The sequence below is a fragment of the Cavia porcellus genome, unplaced genomic scaffold (genome assembly GCF_034190915.1).
Source record: "Cavia porcellus strain 051 isolate PalLab524CR breed Dunkin Hartley unplaced genomic scaffold, mCavPor4.1 scaffold_11, whole genome shotgun sequence".
NCBI lineage: Eukaryota > Metazoa > Chordata > Mammalia > Rodentia > Caviidae > Cavia > Cavia porcellus.
The window spans coordinates 55,838,642-55,855,292 of record NW_026947494.1 but is presented as its reverse complement, the minus strand read 5'-3'; the positions used below and the strand labels follow the sequence as shown (position 1 = coordinate 55,855,292).

At 37.2% G+C, this 16,651-nt stretch overlaps 1 long non-coding RNA gene across 5 annotated transcripts in view; it reads right to left on the bottom strand.

Annotated features, from left to right (window-relative positions):
* The window catches only part of LOC111754793 (uncharacterized), a 190,686-nt gene that overhangs the window by 84,347 nt on the left and 89,688 nt on the right, over positions 1–16,651 (bottom strand). For all 5 annotated transcript variants that reach the window (XR_010050528.1, XR_010050526.1, XR_010050525.1 and 2 more), the window contains one exon: positions 14,682–14,862. This is a non-coding gene — a long non-coding RNA (uncharacterized LOC111754793). The remainder of the gene's footprint in view (positions 1–14,681; positions 14,863–16,651) is intronic.

Here is a 16,651-nt window from a genome sequence, read left to right as displayed (position 1 = left end):
TGTCAGCTCCTCAGGAATCACAATGGTTTTGCCCGTGAGAACTGGCACCTTTGGGGTCTTATGGAACACCAGTGTCCCAGACCTGGTCAATGCCATCCCATTGTTTCCTGCAGTGAATACTGGCTAGGCTGAGGCAAAATGATAGACACTGCATACTGTGACTTTTTAATGCCGTGGTAAAACATTATAAAATATATTTTTATTTTGGAAAAATGTTAGAGTGCAGAAAATTTGCAAAGAAAATGCAGAGAATTCTCATGCTTTGCTCAACAAGTCTTTACCATTAACATCTTACCACGATAATGGAACAAACATCATAACTAACAAACATCATTACAATACTATTAACTAAACTCCAAATATTAGGTGTATTTCACAATTTTCCACATAATTCTTCTATGTCAGGATTAACACCAGGTTGCCATGTTGTATTTTGTTTCTTAATCTTTTTAATCTTTGATGAATGCCAGTTTCTCTCTCTCTTCTTGGTGTTTATGACCCTGATAATCTTAAGGAGAGCTGGTCAGGGATTTCTCAGATGGTCCTAATTTCAGATATTCTGATGTTTTCCTCCTTGTTAGACTTGGCTATGGGACTTAGATATGGTAAGGGAAGTTTTCCTCCATCAGGAGGACATGGGGTCACCAGGACTTACTACCCATAAGGTTAATCTTGGTCATGTTTAAGGCTGTGTTTTCCAGAACCATTACAAAAACAGTATTTTTCCCTTTCCTTTCTCTATTATTTGGCCATAAATCACTAGGTTCAGCCTATATGTTCAAGATGTTAAACTCCACTTCCCGAACGGAAGACTATCCACTTACAATATTTGAAATTCTTTTGAAGGATAGTTATTCATTCTCTTATGTGTGGTTTTTTTGAAATATTGATGGAACATAAATCATCTGAATCAGTAAGAAGTCAAGTGTTAGTTGTTTGGAAGAAGTATAAATTTTTACTGTCCCATCTGCTTCCTTGGACACATAAGGGCATGTGAGAATTTCAGGAACAATTATTTCTGCATCACTGAAACAAAATGAAACATGCCCTGCTCCATGATTTACATCCTCTTTAGGCTCTGTCCAGAGGCACCTTTCTCCGTTGTGTCCACCAACAACCCATACTATTCCTGCTAGACCCTATCTAGGTACACAGCACTTTGGAATTGTCTGCCCAAATGCTCCTAAGCCTGTCTCCAAGAAATGCCTTGGTCCTCTTCTCCAGGTCTGTACTGAAGCTGATAAACTGAGCCACTGATAGAATCTGAGGCCTGAGGCCCAATTTCTGCTAGGAATGGAGTATGGATATGTCAAGGAGGAAAAATGCTGTCCTCATTAACGTATTGTGTTATTGGGGTGCACAGTATCAATCTGACTTTCCCTGGAGAGTTAATATTGTTCATTTAGTTAACAAAGCATGCTAAGTAAAAAGTAAACAGAAATTTACAAGCATCTCTTCCAAAGCCCGTTTATGCTTTTATATTGACATTGTTACTATTAAGAAGTTGTTCTGTGAGTCATCGATTGATTTTATGTAATTCTATTCCTTATAAAATTTGGCAGCAATTTAGAAACACCATTTACATAGAATTAACTACTTTTGAATAAATGTATCAAAATCCAGCTGTAAATAAGCCTTCCTTTTGTAGATCACTAAAACAAGGGAAGGGAGAATATTCTACCTATTGAGTGCGGAGTACGTGTATGAGTCACATCCTCCTTTTGCACCCACAGAAGTTTAACCCCTAGATTAAGAGGCATTCCTGGGAGAAAATATTTAAACTCAGCACCACTTCCTATTGAAGTTCATCCTGACCCCAAGAATACCCTTGGTGGAGGAAGAGAGACAGAGGGGAGATGAGAAGAGGAGACTGAGGTCTGTTATAGACCAATCTTTGAAGTAAATTGGAGATCAGGCTTCTATTTACCCATCCCTGCCCTACACTCTTGATTTACACTTCTTTTTTCCTTTCTAAAGCCAGTTTTTCTTTTCATGGACCACATTCCTGAAGATTTATATCTACTTAGACCACAATCAACAACAAAAAAAAAAAATCCCAAAGTGTAATAGAGGAAATTTCTTACAATTATCAGAAAACATAGAAGTATAGCAGAGTTCAAGCCAATTTCTGTCTTGGACCCAAACAATGTGACCAAGAACTATTTTGTGTCTAATTTTTTTCCCTAAATTCTTAGTATGCTCTCTATTCTAAGCCTGTCCTGATGCAGCTCCTAGGGATTAATCTTCCCAATTGACATCCAATGAATTAGAGATTTCTCTCTCTCCCAAATCATTAATGATAAATGTAAAAAGTAATGATAAACATAAAAGTTTACGTGAATTTATGTAATTATTTGGCAAATATTCATGAGCACATGCTATGAGCCAGATACAGTTTTAAAGACTGGAATGGTATGCAAGACAAATGATCTCTACCCAACAAAGTTTTAACTATTGTGAAAAAGCCAGAATCAAGAGCACAAATATACAATTTCAAACACATACTAAAAATAATAAAAGAAAGTAAGAAGAAAAAAGAGAGGAGGAACGGAAGGAAAAAGAGGGGAAAAGAAGGGAAGGAAAGAGAAGTGAAGGAGAGAAAAGAAAGCACAGGTCAGCTTTGTGGGAATAAAGCACAGATCAGCAAGGTAATCTCAGAGATTTGATACTTTTCTCTCAATCTTTTATGCTTCAGAGCCAGAATTTGTTCAGCATTTTGTCACACCAGAATACTATGGTTAAGTTGCCAAAACGGTCACTATGTTTCTAATACACACTACTCTCATCATCAATTTGTGATGGAACAAGACTACTGAAGGAGAAAGTGAGGGCAGATGAAGTTTAGGGGAAAAACAAGAGATGGTCAGTTCGGGGAGTTCACTCCAGATACAGAAGGGTTAAGGGCCAGCCTTTCTCCAGTTATTTAACAGTCCTACCTAGACCACACTTTAAAAATTTGTGCTAAGCCTGGCATATTTCTCTCATAACAGGTTATTTCTCTGCCAAAAAGAAGCATATCAGAAATCAGAATGAGTAAATATAGCAAACACCAAGCGATTTAAAGAAGACACAGACAACAACCTAATAACAGTAGGGGATTTCAACACCCCGTTTTACCAACAGACAGGAATCCAGACGCAAAATCAACAAGGAAATGCTGGGCTTGAACTATACTTTAGACCAAATGTGCTTAGCAAACTTAACACAGAGTGCCCCACCCCACCCACATTCTTCTGGAAAGCAAATAGAACATGTTCCAGAATATACACCTATCAGGCCACAAAATAATTCTTATATTTAAGAATATCAAAATAATATCAAGAATTTTTTTCCAACTACAGTAGTAAAAAACTTGAAATCAATAATAAATCATTGAAATCTAACAAATACGTGCAAATTAAACAGTATGCTTCTAAATAGCTACTGGGTCAAAAAAGTTTTTAAAGAAATTTTACAATGCGTTTGTACAAATGAAAATACAGTATCCCAAAACTTACAGTAACAAAAGCAGTTTTAAGAGGGAAGTTTATAGTAATAAATATCTGCCTCAAAAAATAAAAGAAAAATTCTAAAAAAAAAAAAAAAAAAGCCAACCTAACTTTATACCCCAGAGAATAAATTAAGCCAAAAGTTCTCAGGTGGGAGGAAATAACAAAGACTAGACATGAAGTAAAGGAAACAGAAAAACTAGAAACTTTAAAAGAATGACCAATCTCTTAAGTTGGTAACTAATATCATAAATCTTAGACTAAGAAAAAGACAAGAGATTCTCATAAAAAAATTAGAAATGAAAGCAAAAATATAGTAATAGAAAAGATCATAAGAGACTAATATGAACAACTATATGACAGCGAAATGGATAACCTAAAAATGGATAAATTCCTAGAAAATATAACCTACCAGGCCTGAATCATAGAGGAATGGGAAATCTGGAGAGACCAGTAATGAGTAAGGTGATTGAATTAGTAAATCAAAGAAAAGCACAGGCTAGATGACTTCACAATCACAACTGAATTTTATCAAACATGTAAGGAAGAACTACAACAAATCCTTCTCAAACTCTTCCAAAAAGCAGGAAAGGAAGATACATTTTTAAATATACTTAATGAATACAATATTATCCTCATACCAAAGTTACATTGAGTTACTACAAGAATAAAAAAGAAAAGACACACAAATGAAGCACAGGCCAAGTACCCCTGTTTAATATAGATGCAAAAATCCTCAACAAAACACTAGCAAATTGAGTTCAGCAGCACAAAGGCCCATTCTCTATGATCAAATGAAGTTTTTCCCTGGATGCAAGGATGGCTCAACATAGGTGAATCAATTTTGTGACTCATCATATTAACAGAATAAAGGCCAGAAATCATATGACCACATCACTGAGCATAGAAAAAGAATTTAAGAAAACTCAACATCTTTTAATGATTAAAAGCTCTCAAAAGATTACATACAAAATGAATGTCCTTTAACATAACAAAGGAAATAGACAAGGGCGATCAAAGTATACACAAATCTATAATTTTTTAAAAAGAAAAAATTCAGTACAATAAGAAGCATTACCATTAATCTCTCTCAAAATACCCCCCTTCACTTCAAACGCACTTATCCCATCCTTCTTTCTGTTTACTGAAGCAGTTCTGGAAGTCCTTTTTTGTGACTTTTGTTCCTAGGTATGATGAAAATACAGTGAATGTTGATGCTGAGTTCTGTAAAGTGGAAAGACAGGTTCGTAAAAATGTGATGCTGTGTCTTCCTCCTCCTTATTCACCAGATCTAGCCAAGTGCAATTTCTGACTTTTCCAAAATGATCATTAAAGGTAGAAGCTTTGAATCAGTTCAGGGAAGCCACAACAACATAATTATTTTTTTTTTAATCGGTACCAGGGATCAAACTCACAACCACACACTTGTAAGGCAGGCGCTTCTGCCACTGAGCTAAATCCCCAGCCCCACAACAACATAATTAAAGACACACCAGAAAGATTTCCAGAACTGCTTCAGAAAATAGCAAGAACAGAGGGGAAAAGGTGTTTGAAGTTGGTATAGCGGGGAGACTATCCTAAAAGGGGTTCATAGTAATGTCTTTTAAATAAATCTTTTCTTTAAAAATAGACTATATTTTCTGATCATACCCCTCATGCAAGTCCATAGCTTATGTCATACTCAGTGGTGAAAAGCTGAAGGCTCCTCTGAGACCCAGAAGACAAAGATATGTATCCACACTTCTGTTCAACATAGTCCTGGAGGACCTACCTAGGGTGACTATATCGGAATGAGGGATATTTTCAATAAGAACCACCTTTCAGTGGCAGCATCCCAGTGACTTAGTCACCCTCCATTGGTGCCTTAATGTTTGCCCACCTGTCACATGGCCACACTAAGAACCAAGCTTCCAACACATGAACTCATGGAGGGGAGGGAAAGGGGAACCACAGTTAAGCCCTAGCAGTATTCAAAGGAATCAAACCAGTATGTCCAAGAGATATCTGCTCCCAATGTTAACTGCAATATTATTCATGACAGCCAAGATAAAACATCTATAGTGCCTATCATCAAATAAATAAATTTTTAAATGTTTGACCTATACACTGTAATACTACTCAGCCCAAAACAGAAGGAAAATCTGACATTTGTAACAATATGGATAAACCTGGATAACATTATGCTACATAAAAAAATTCAGGCACAGAAAAACAAATAGAGTACCATTTGATCAAACAATATAGTGAATTTTTAAATTTAAAAAAATAATGCATTACAGTAAAAGATGCACTGCCATCAATCCTTTTGGAACGACTTCCTATCTCTTCAAACACAACTGTGCTATCTTTTTTGTCACTTTCTGAAGCAATTATTATTGTTTACTTGAAAAATAAACAAACATAGATAGAACTGCTGTCCCTCATATATCTTTAAAAAGAAAAAAATAGAGACGAGATAGTAAGGTGGCCATATGCCAGGATAATGAAGAAAGACCCAAATTCTGTCTCGATCCAGGAAACATGACTTCCCATCCTCACCACTACCTCTCTCCTCCTCGCAAATTGTGTGGTTTTCTTTGGGGTACATAGCATAGGATAATGAGGGTCAGTTAATAAGACTATTTCACCTTTCTCAGGGATTCAATACACAAAATATTGAAGACCTTTTCCCATCTTCATCACGGTCTGGGAAGTTTATATTTGCAATCTCATGGAAATATTATCAGAATTCCAGTGAATTAATTCCAATCTACCACCTCCAGTGCAACCCATAGCGAGAATAAAGACAAGATATATTTACGGGTACAGGCAGTCAAGGGGTCCTGACTCTGGTCCAGATAAGGGTTCATGGAACAAAGGCCACAACCTAGGACCTAACCCAGATTTTATTAATTCATGAAGAAGCGTGTGGCTAAAGATGAGTGACAGTGAGAATGGCAGGACTTACCTGAGCAATGTGAGCTGAGCTAGCTAGGAGGCCAGAAAGCACCTCCACAAGATGCAGAGAAAGGGATATGCAGAAAGAATCTGCATAACACAACTGAGGTAACATTTAATGTTTAGGAAGCTTTGGTTTCTGATGTGCAAAGTTGTGTACCCTGGGAAATCATAACCTCTTATCTCTTGGCTTGAACCCAGTTGACAATCTTGAAGCTGTTAGCTCTGCCATTCCATTGGGCTCAACCATTTAGAGGGTGACAATGAAACAGGGAATCAGGGCTATCTATCGCTTGGTTTCAGAGTTTATACATCAGTACCACAGTTACATACATGGGTTAGAGCCAATTCAAGGGAAAGGGAAATAGCTTAGCCAGCTCTGTACATGTCCATACATAGAGACGGGGCCAGATTTGGCTAAATTGGAGGTAATCGTTCTGTATTTAAGGAGACATGTATTTAAGGAGACATGTCCACATGGTCTTCTACAACAAAGAAGAGCTGTTTTGTAAATGAGATAACATTTGTTACCACAGGCTTGGAATTGCCCTTCCAACCACCAAATTAATGTGACGAGATCACACAAAATACATAAATATATATGTGAGAAGATGAGAGAGAGGCTACCATGCTATCTAGAAAAGGGAGGGAAAGCAGAAAACAGATCCAGGGTCAAATTCTTTTATTAATCATTGCTGAGATAGAGGAAAAGTCAAAGAGAGTCATATCCTTCAGTATGAAGCTCTCATTGGAAAATATGGATCCCTCACTGTTCTGAAGTTGCCAAGTCATTTAAATATGATTCCTTCTGATTATTAATGGTAGGGTTGAGACATGGTCACCAAGGCTAGAATGTTCCTTCTTCCTGGGAGAAACTTTCTAACTCCTGAGGTGGGAAGAGGGATCCTTTGTACAATAGTGCTAAAACAGGACACGTACTGGGACTGTCCGGGGACACTGCTTTGCAGTACCATTCTGAGAAAACATGACCTTAAGCAACAAACAAATTCTGTGTGGTTTTTCTCCAGGAAAATAACTCACAAATTCTTCTGGATTTGTGGTACAGAAACTCAATGAAAAATATCTTCAAAGTAGCCCTTATCTTCATATTTTTATTACTCAGATTTTAGAGGACTTTACCCATTTCCTCAACTTTTAACAAACTACTGTTTTGCTTTGCCTCCATTGTATCAGCTACACATTGGGGAATATGAGGTTGGATGGATTCTAAAGTTTTCCAAATCTCAAATTTTGAAAGGGTATTAAAATATATATGTGAATTCTGTGTGCTTTTATATTTGAAAGATTCTATTGTTTTTAAGCTCAACAGGGAAGAGACTGTGCCTTCAAATGACATATGTCACCTTCAGAAGATACTGATTAAATGTTTACTAAGAGTGCTAATGAGGAAGACATCATTCTGATTCTAGTAACAGTGAAGAAAGACTTAACCACCAAATCAAGTACAAAAACTATCCTACACTTGTAATAATTAACAGACTTAAATCACAAAAACATTGCAAAATTTAGTATCTTTAAGTCTAAATAAATATGCTAATATTCTAATACTCTAGAACCAGCTTAGCTTTTTGCTTATCACTTAGTCGACACTGCTCCTTTTGCTTATTTATTCCTATTCTAAAGAAGATACTGCTCTTCTGCCTCCATGTAATCAGTACATCCCTGGTTCTAGTACTTTCCTCCACTAGTAGTACAGCCACATGGTGTGAAGAAGCAAGCATAGGACCAGACACTCAGTGCTCTGACTATGTAGATATATAACTGAGGTCAGTGATTTCTCTACTGTAAAATAAGGGCTTATTTAAATATAAAATTTCTACAATTAAATATAAAATAAGATTACATTTAACCTTGCAGAATCATTGTGAAAAGTACTTTTATTTTGCATACCTATTATATTTCAGAAAAAAAGACAGCTGACATGAATATATATAAGAAAAAGAGCTAAACAGAAGAAGAAACAAGATTTGAAATACAAAATAGAATATGAAATAAAGTTAACATATCTAAATGTTTGCCACAAATCTAAATGTTTGCTACCAAAAGCCACAAATAAGATACTTTTCCACCATAAATTACATAATGGAAAGAAGAGTGTCTATAAAGCATCAACAACTACACAATTATGGATTGTCTTTGTGGAAAGACTTGGCTTTGAAACCATGCCAATTTAAGTACGACCTCTGCTCCAGTGACTATTACTTCTCCGAACCTCAAAATCTATCTCATGGACACAATACAGAGCATAAATCCTGTTTTTAAGGAATTTGGAAATACGCAGTACCTGATCAGTAGCTAGCATTCAGGAAATGTTATCTTCCTTTTCTATCTTTTCCCCTCTCTCTCTCTTCCTCATTTTTATATGTCCTTTCTACTAATTTCAAGTTGTAAACACTTCTATGAGAAATTCTTTTGTAGTCCACTAACAAACCACTACTTACCATCATCTCATTTATAATGAGTATTAATATTAATATGATTCCCACACCAACCGCAAGGACTTGGGTACAACCACAGTTTAAAAAAAAACACTCTTCTCAAGATGTCAACAATAATAATAAAGTAGAGAAGTACCTTTTAAAACTTGCCTTGAAACACTCAGAGCCATTACTGTCATATGCAATATAGTAGAGTTGATTTCTTGACAGAAGGTTAATTAGTTCTCTCCCATAGGATGGCATTGCCATAATTAAACCAATAACAATGAGAAAAAACACCCCTGGGCAATTTAAGACATTCTGACAGTAATGAGAAATGGCAATGGGCAGTACACACCAAGGCTAGTTTCTAGTTGCTGTGGTGCAATCATCATGGGCATGAGAAAGCAAGACCTCCCGTGCCGGATAACATATACCCCAAGAGAGTCCAGGTTTCAACAGAAGGCAGGTATTTCAGCCTTCTGCTAGACTTGCCTTTACAGTCTCTTGGTAAATGAAAGCAAGAAGCTCCAAATGTGCACAAAACATCGTTTCTGTGCTAAGTAGCACCATATATCATTTCCCCCCTGGTAAAGATATGATTAATAGCATCTGTTCTATGACCTAATTATAGTCTAATTCATGCATATTCATATCTAGTTTTTATGAGGGAGGAGGGGAGAGGATCCTTATAGACATAAGAGCCTGCCATATGGGCAGGGTACCCTAAAGAGGACACAAGTCTAGGGAAAAGGCTGCTCCTCTAACACTCACTACAAGCCCTGACAGGGCTAGAAGCTACATTTCTCTGTCCTCCACTTAGTCATGGTGGGACTGTACATTTCCCTTTCTCAAAACCATGCAGAAGTACTAGGGAAGTAGAACTGGGTAGTAGAGACTCACAGGGATAATCCAGAAAAGGGTTGTAGGTTCAAGATTCAAAGAAGTAAAGCTACACCATGTGGCACACATATCCATAGACCACCAGTGCAGGAGGCTTGAAAACAGACACACGCCAATTGATCCCAGTATTTGGAAATGAAAAGGAAAAAAAATTACTTCCTAGGGATTACACAGACCTGAAAGTTGTGTGTGTTAGCAATCATAGCCATCTTCCTGGTTTATATTCAAGAGTCTGATAGCAGTGAGCACTGAATCCACTTGATACTGATTCAAACACCATTATCAAGACCAGCTGAATATCTTGAGATTCTTGGATTCTCACAACCATCAAAAATGCAACCAACTAAAATGCCTCTTGAAAATATGCTCTAACCACCCAGAGTCTGAATTTCACATCGTGTTTGTCTACTGTCAGTTTTGCAACCATGACTCTGGAAAATCACTAACAACTCCTAGCAGTCCGATCCTCCAAAAGAAACTTAGGTGCTGAACTTGCAGGTAAAGGGTGGGATTTCTCAATCTAAAACAGACTCCATGAAAACATGCATGCCTATTATACTTTCCAGAATGATCTCTGAATCCTTCCTTATTAGTTCTCTGAGATCTCTTGTTTTCAGGGTAGCATATGAACCAGTGTTTGCCAAGCACATAAAAGAGTCTCCTTAGGGAAACTGCCTATGAAAATAATTATAGTTCCCATACAGAATTCAGAAATTTGCAGGCAAAGTCAATAAACATTATCAAGTGCACTGGAGTCAATGAGAGGTCACTGCTCCCACACGATTCCTCACACATGATGTTCAGACAAGTTCACCTATTTAGGAAGAATTTCTAAAAGTCTTTCTTGTAATGCAAGCAGGGTGTCAGTTTGTTTCTAAAAAGCTTTAGCATTCTGAAGTGAGTAAAATACCCTCTTTGCTAACCCTAGATAGTTTAATAGATTTCAGTTCTTATGCAATCAAAAAGCACAAATTACTAAATTCCACAACCTATGATATATAAATAGTCACTGATCACAAGCAGATTAAAACCTAGGTGAAAAAGTAGGTGATATAAAGGAAATAGCCTCAATAAAAAGCAAGATGTGCTAAATATCATAGGATACTATAAAAAATAAGGGTCAGTCTTGTCCATGCATGAGCAAACAAGAAATCAAAGCTCAGCGTTGTTATTCTACTTTTGAGTAATATTAAGGTCTTTATACACAAAAACATACTGTCTTATTCTTCAATGATTCAATCCTAACAAATAACATTTTGTGATTTAGTGTTATCATTCTCTCAAGTAGCTACTGCTATAATAAATTCACCAAGGTAACTAAACCTGTTAAACAGATTATGAATGAAATACTCTGGTAGCATCACAAACCCAGAAGATAAATAGCTCCATAAGACAGAAACTGTTTGACAGTATAAGAATTTAATCCTTCCATCTTATATTTAATTGACAGTCTTTATGGGAAAATTGCCAGATTCTTCGAATGGAAATTTCATTGATTGACTCTGACCTCAAAGCTTAAAAATACAATATAAAAACCTTAGTCTGCACCTAAACCAAAGGCCATTTTTTTAAAAACTCAATTTAGCACTTAGTAAGTATTTATTGGTGATTGACAATAAAATTTTCATTGATGTAATATATTTTAATGTTCATATTTCCCACAGTCAATTACTTTGTCACCTAAATGTCATGACATATGCAAACTGACACAGCAGGCTAAGATTTCATCTCTGCTAATGTAAAGCAAAGGCCTCAAATTTCCCTTTAGAATTGAGTCAGTCTTCATGCCTGTATATTACATGGTACCCTTGCAGTTTAACTAATAGTCAAGTTGCAACACCCAGCTGAACTGAATCAGCACAGGACTGTTGCCAATAGCATAGAAGGAGAACTAACTGGAGGGGAAGATGATGTGCAGTTGATTCTCCTGATATGGACTCAGCTGTTCTCATCATTCATCCAAGAAGCTCAGGTACTCTCTGTCACTGAGGATGACTGCTGTTCTCTTCAGGGGAGTTCTGGTCTTTACCTTGAGCATCACTTCCTGGCTACAGTGCAGATCCCTCAGCCTTGTGGCACAGATACTTCATCCTTCTAGCTTTCTAGAAGGGGCAGACTTTCTAGCTTCCACCACTGGCCTCAGGGCCTTCTGAGTACAGATCCTTCCTACAGAACTACATGAGGCATTACCATGGGCTCTAGGCTCTAGCTAGACTAATGGAGGACATTGCCATGGGCTCTAGGTCTTCAATTGGACTTATGCAGGATATTGCTGTGGGATCTAGACCTGCAGCTGGATTCTTTGGATATATAGCTCACGAACAGATCTCTTGTGCTCCTCTGCATTTGAATTTTTGGATGAATATTATAAAATAATCCTATATATCTTATGTCTCATATAAAACTATTAAATCTATTCCCTCTCAAACCCTGTTATAAGAACCCTGTGTACCTCTAACCATTATATCCCGGGCTTTGAATGCCACTACAGTTACTCTGCACTTAATAGTACACACACATGATGCATGCTTGCACATGCATACAATCACATTACCTCTAGGAAAAAACTACACCACAAAAACTGAAGTGAAGGAGCTTTAATCCTTAAGCATATATTATCTAGAAATCCCCAACACTGGTGAGTAGTAGAGAAAGAGAAAGTATCTTCCTCTTAGAAGAGAAATCCATTCTCAGAAGCATTTCATTTCTTTCCTTAAGAAGGACAGACACTTTGTTCAGGGAAACCCCACTTATTAGATGAAGATATGAAAACATAATAACTATCCTAGAGCGTGTTTCAATTAAACTTCTGTATGGCTCTCTGCTCCGCCATGGGACACCATAGTGCATGGCATCCCAAGACAGATCATGCTAGAGACACGATGTCTGTTTTCCAGGACAAGGCCTACTGGGAGATGCCTACACTTAGCTATCTACATAGCATAATTTGAATGGCAAATAAATGATCTTGTCCCCCAAAATCATTCAATCCCTTCCTTCCTTCCTGATGTCCTATTTTTAATTCTTGGCAGTGACTTAATTTAAGAACGCTCTGGATATGTGTAAATGTAGCTTTCATAAAACCATTAGGAGAGAAAGACAGGGGCAGAAATGGTTCTATGTCACCTAGATGATACACCTGCATCAATTCAGTGGCTAAAAGCTTCCACCTAAAGTAATTGAATATGATATTACGACTTTCAGTCAATGTACACTGAATATTTACTATGTGTAGGATATTATGCCAAATTCTAGAGGAAAAGGAACAAATTAATACCTTATCTGGAAACAAGCATCTGGAAATGATTAGGGTGTGTGCATTTGCTTGGTTATAGTATTATCAATTTTATTGTAAAATTTCATTTTTTAACTACCAAAACATTCATATTATTATACATACATTTGAATGTATTTGAGTGAGCCATGAGGACACACAAATGCTTTTTTTACAGTTACAATCACTGTATATAAAATATTTTTCAATAAATGCTACATAATACATATATATATATATATATATGTATATATATATATATATCCTTCCATGAACTTAAATGCAACATTTCCACATCTATATGGGAATTTTTATCAGTTTATATGTTTTCAATATATGATAATTACATTAATTTTGAGGGATTGATACATATTTATGTTGTACCTTGGTATGACAGTAATTTTATCTGCTATTTTTATTTCAATATACCTTAGGAAGATCATAAACTTTGACTACTGATCATGGCTTGTTAGCCTACCACTCTGCCAAGACTTCTAATATATGATATCCCAGAGCAATAAGGCACCAGATTTTACTTAAACATTCCTCTCCTGGTTGTTATTTGGGTGATTTTCCCCTTTTTTGTATTCATTGTTTTAAATTACTCTTATGGATATTTTCTAATAATTTGCTCTTTTATTCTTTTGGGAACCTTTTCTTCTGAGCAAGTTATATCTTTCATTCCACACTGGCAGATTACTACCTAGAAGAACTAGAATAATTGAAAACCACTAACCATGCAATTAATAGATAGGTGTCCTTTTAGCTCTTATAGTGATTTCTGCTAACCTGAATTGTTTTTAAAGACCAAGTATTTCTTCTATGTGACATTTCACTTAATTTCATTCTGTGTTAACCATCTGCTCAAATCCTTTACTGTTAAAAACGACTTTTTTTGTGGTACTAATGATTGGGGCCAGGGCCTTTACATTGAGCTATACCCCTACCTTTTTTTTTTTCTTGTTATTTTGAGACAGGGTCTCACTAAGTTGCTAGGTTGCCCAAGGTAGGCTCAAATTTGTGATCCTTGTGCCTCAGGGTTCCCAAGTGTTGAAATTACAAGTGTGTGCTATCATGTCCAGCTAAAAGTGACTTTTGTGAGAATTAGAAAATGACACAATGAAGCCTAGGACACAGCAGAGCTTACAGCATCCTGAAAGCAAGGAGGAAAGCTCCTACAATGGGCCACAGGTCCGAAAAGCACTTGGAAGAGATCAAGGAAATTCTATGCCAGGCCACCCCAAACTTCTACATAGAAAGCCACAGACGACTACCCCCAAGAAAGGAAAAATCTTTTTGCCAGTTCCCAAGCCATAGAAGATAGCCAGTTATTCTACATGAGCTGGCATTTTCAAAGACCTTTTCAAGCTTGCCTCACAGCTTCTGAATTAATCTGACCATCCTCAGTTTGCAAAGGAAGGAGCTGAGTCACAGAGTGTTTGGCAGTGAGACTCGGGGAAAGCCTGTTAGTGGGCAAGTAGGAGGCAATGCTCCCAAATTCTTGTACTGGGCGCAGGAAAAAGAGGCCACCCTGCCTCTTTACTGTGTTCATCAAGAAACAGACAACCAATTGTGACTTCTCCAACTCCCACAAAAGCGCAATTTGTAGCTTTGCCAACAGTGAGACCTGAATATACTCACCCTTTTGCTGTGAGGATGCTGAACCCAATACTCTTCACCACACTGAGAGCAGTCTGTATAATCTGGATGCTCACACCGCATGCAAACCAAATCTTTGGGTGGTTGGGGAGTCCTCTAATGCAGCTGGATACAGCTTATGTACGGAGGACGAAGTTGGTGTGTTGGTCATTTCCTTTATATTCTAGAAAAAGAAAATTTTAAAATGTGTTTCACGTTGTTGCAGTTTATATTTTAAAAGTCCCCACAAAATATCATGTTCGCAGAGATTCAGTCTAGTTGGAAGAGGCAGATCACAGAGTATGTGACTTAGTAGAGTGTACTCCTGTTGTCCCTGACTGTTCCCCTCCCTGTTTCCTGGCTATTGTAGATTGAGTAGCTTTCCGCTGCCATGCCTTTCTACTGTGCTGTTTCTGCCTTGAAGTCAACCAATGACAGCCAAAATCTTTCTCAAATCATGGAATAAAGTGAATTCTTTTATCTGAGTGTTTGGTATTTTGTCCTAATGATGGGAAAGTTACTAATACCAAAAACTGGTGCAAAGAGTAGTACATTTCTGTGATGCAACCTGATCATGTGGTTTAGAAGCCTTTGAAACTGGTTTGTAGGAGTAAATTCAGACCAGAATGCTGATAGGGATATGAACAATAAAGGCCAGGCTTATGAGATATCAGCTGAAAATGAACAGTCTATTGGGAACTGGACTAGAATCCACACATGTCTCATACTGGTAATGAAATTGTCTTCATTTTCTCCATCTCTTGTGACTTTGTATGAGGTGGAATTTAAAGGTTGTTAACTAATTAATCTGGTGAACAAATTTTTAAAGCAGATCAACATTCAGTCTGTTAAACGGGCACTGCTGGCTGACTTTAGCCAGATTTACAGTAAGAATCAAGAGTAGAAAGTAGAGCCAAAAAATGTGAAGTACTTTGCTTGTGGGCAAAAAAAAAGAAGCATGTGCAAGGGAAACCTGGTTCTAAAAAGATAGGCATTAAAAAGAAGCCAAATACTTAGCATCAAAACTCCCAAAAAAATGATTTAAAGGCATCTCAAGAATTGTCCAGAACTGACCCATCATAGTCTCAATGGTATAAAACAGTAAATTCCTTTGAAAAGTTTTGCTTTAAGAAAATAGCCCCAGGGGACCCTCCAAATTTGTGGATATCTAGAGAAGTATTAGAGATCTAGGTAGTCAGAGGCCACCACAGCTAATGTGTAAGGCGACTAGAGTACTGTTCAAACTCCTGGCAGAAACTTGGTGTCATCCATATGGTACTGGTTTTTCAGGCATGCAGAATACAAAAGTTGTGTGACCATGGAGGCTTCCTTTCAGACTTCAAAGGAAGACCTAGAAGGGCAAGACCCTTAAGAGGGCGATGAGTGAAGTTGTGAGAGTGAAGTCAAAGGTGCAATGGAGAACTCAGGAAGTTGGAGATGCAAGAAATGTGGATCATCTTTCGAGGAAAGTCATAGGGACTGATTGGACATAGTCCAAGAGAGAATGCATATGGGCTGTAACCAGCAAAGGCCATAGAGAAAGAGCTGCCCAAGCCCTCTAAAGTACACATCTCACTGCAGCATATTCACTGAAAGTGGAGCTCTTACAAGATTTAGTATTTGCTCTACTGAGCTTTGGTTTCATTTGTATCTACCTTTTCTTCCCTTTTGAAATGAGAATATTTGCCATGTCATTGTATATTAAAAGTATTTAGCTTTCTTCCAGATTTGTAAAGAGGCTCACAGCTAAGAGTTTTTCTTGCGTCTCAAAGGAGACTTTGGACTTGGCCTTTTGAATAATGCTGGAACTCTAAAACTTCTGGCAACCCTTAAAGATGGGCTAAACACATTTTGCATAATAAAATTGTTATGTACTTTTTAGGGGCTGAGGCAGAATGTTTTGGTTTAGATTTAAAATAGCTTCTAAAAGTCACATGTTATAGAGGAGAGGCCTGGTTGGAAGAAGCAGGTCA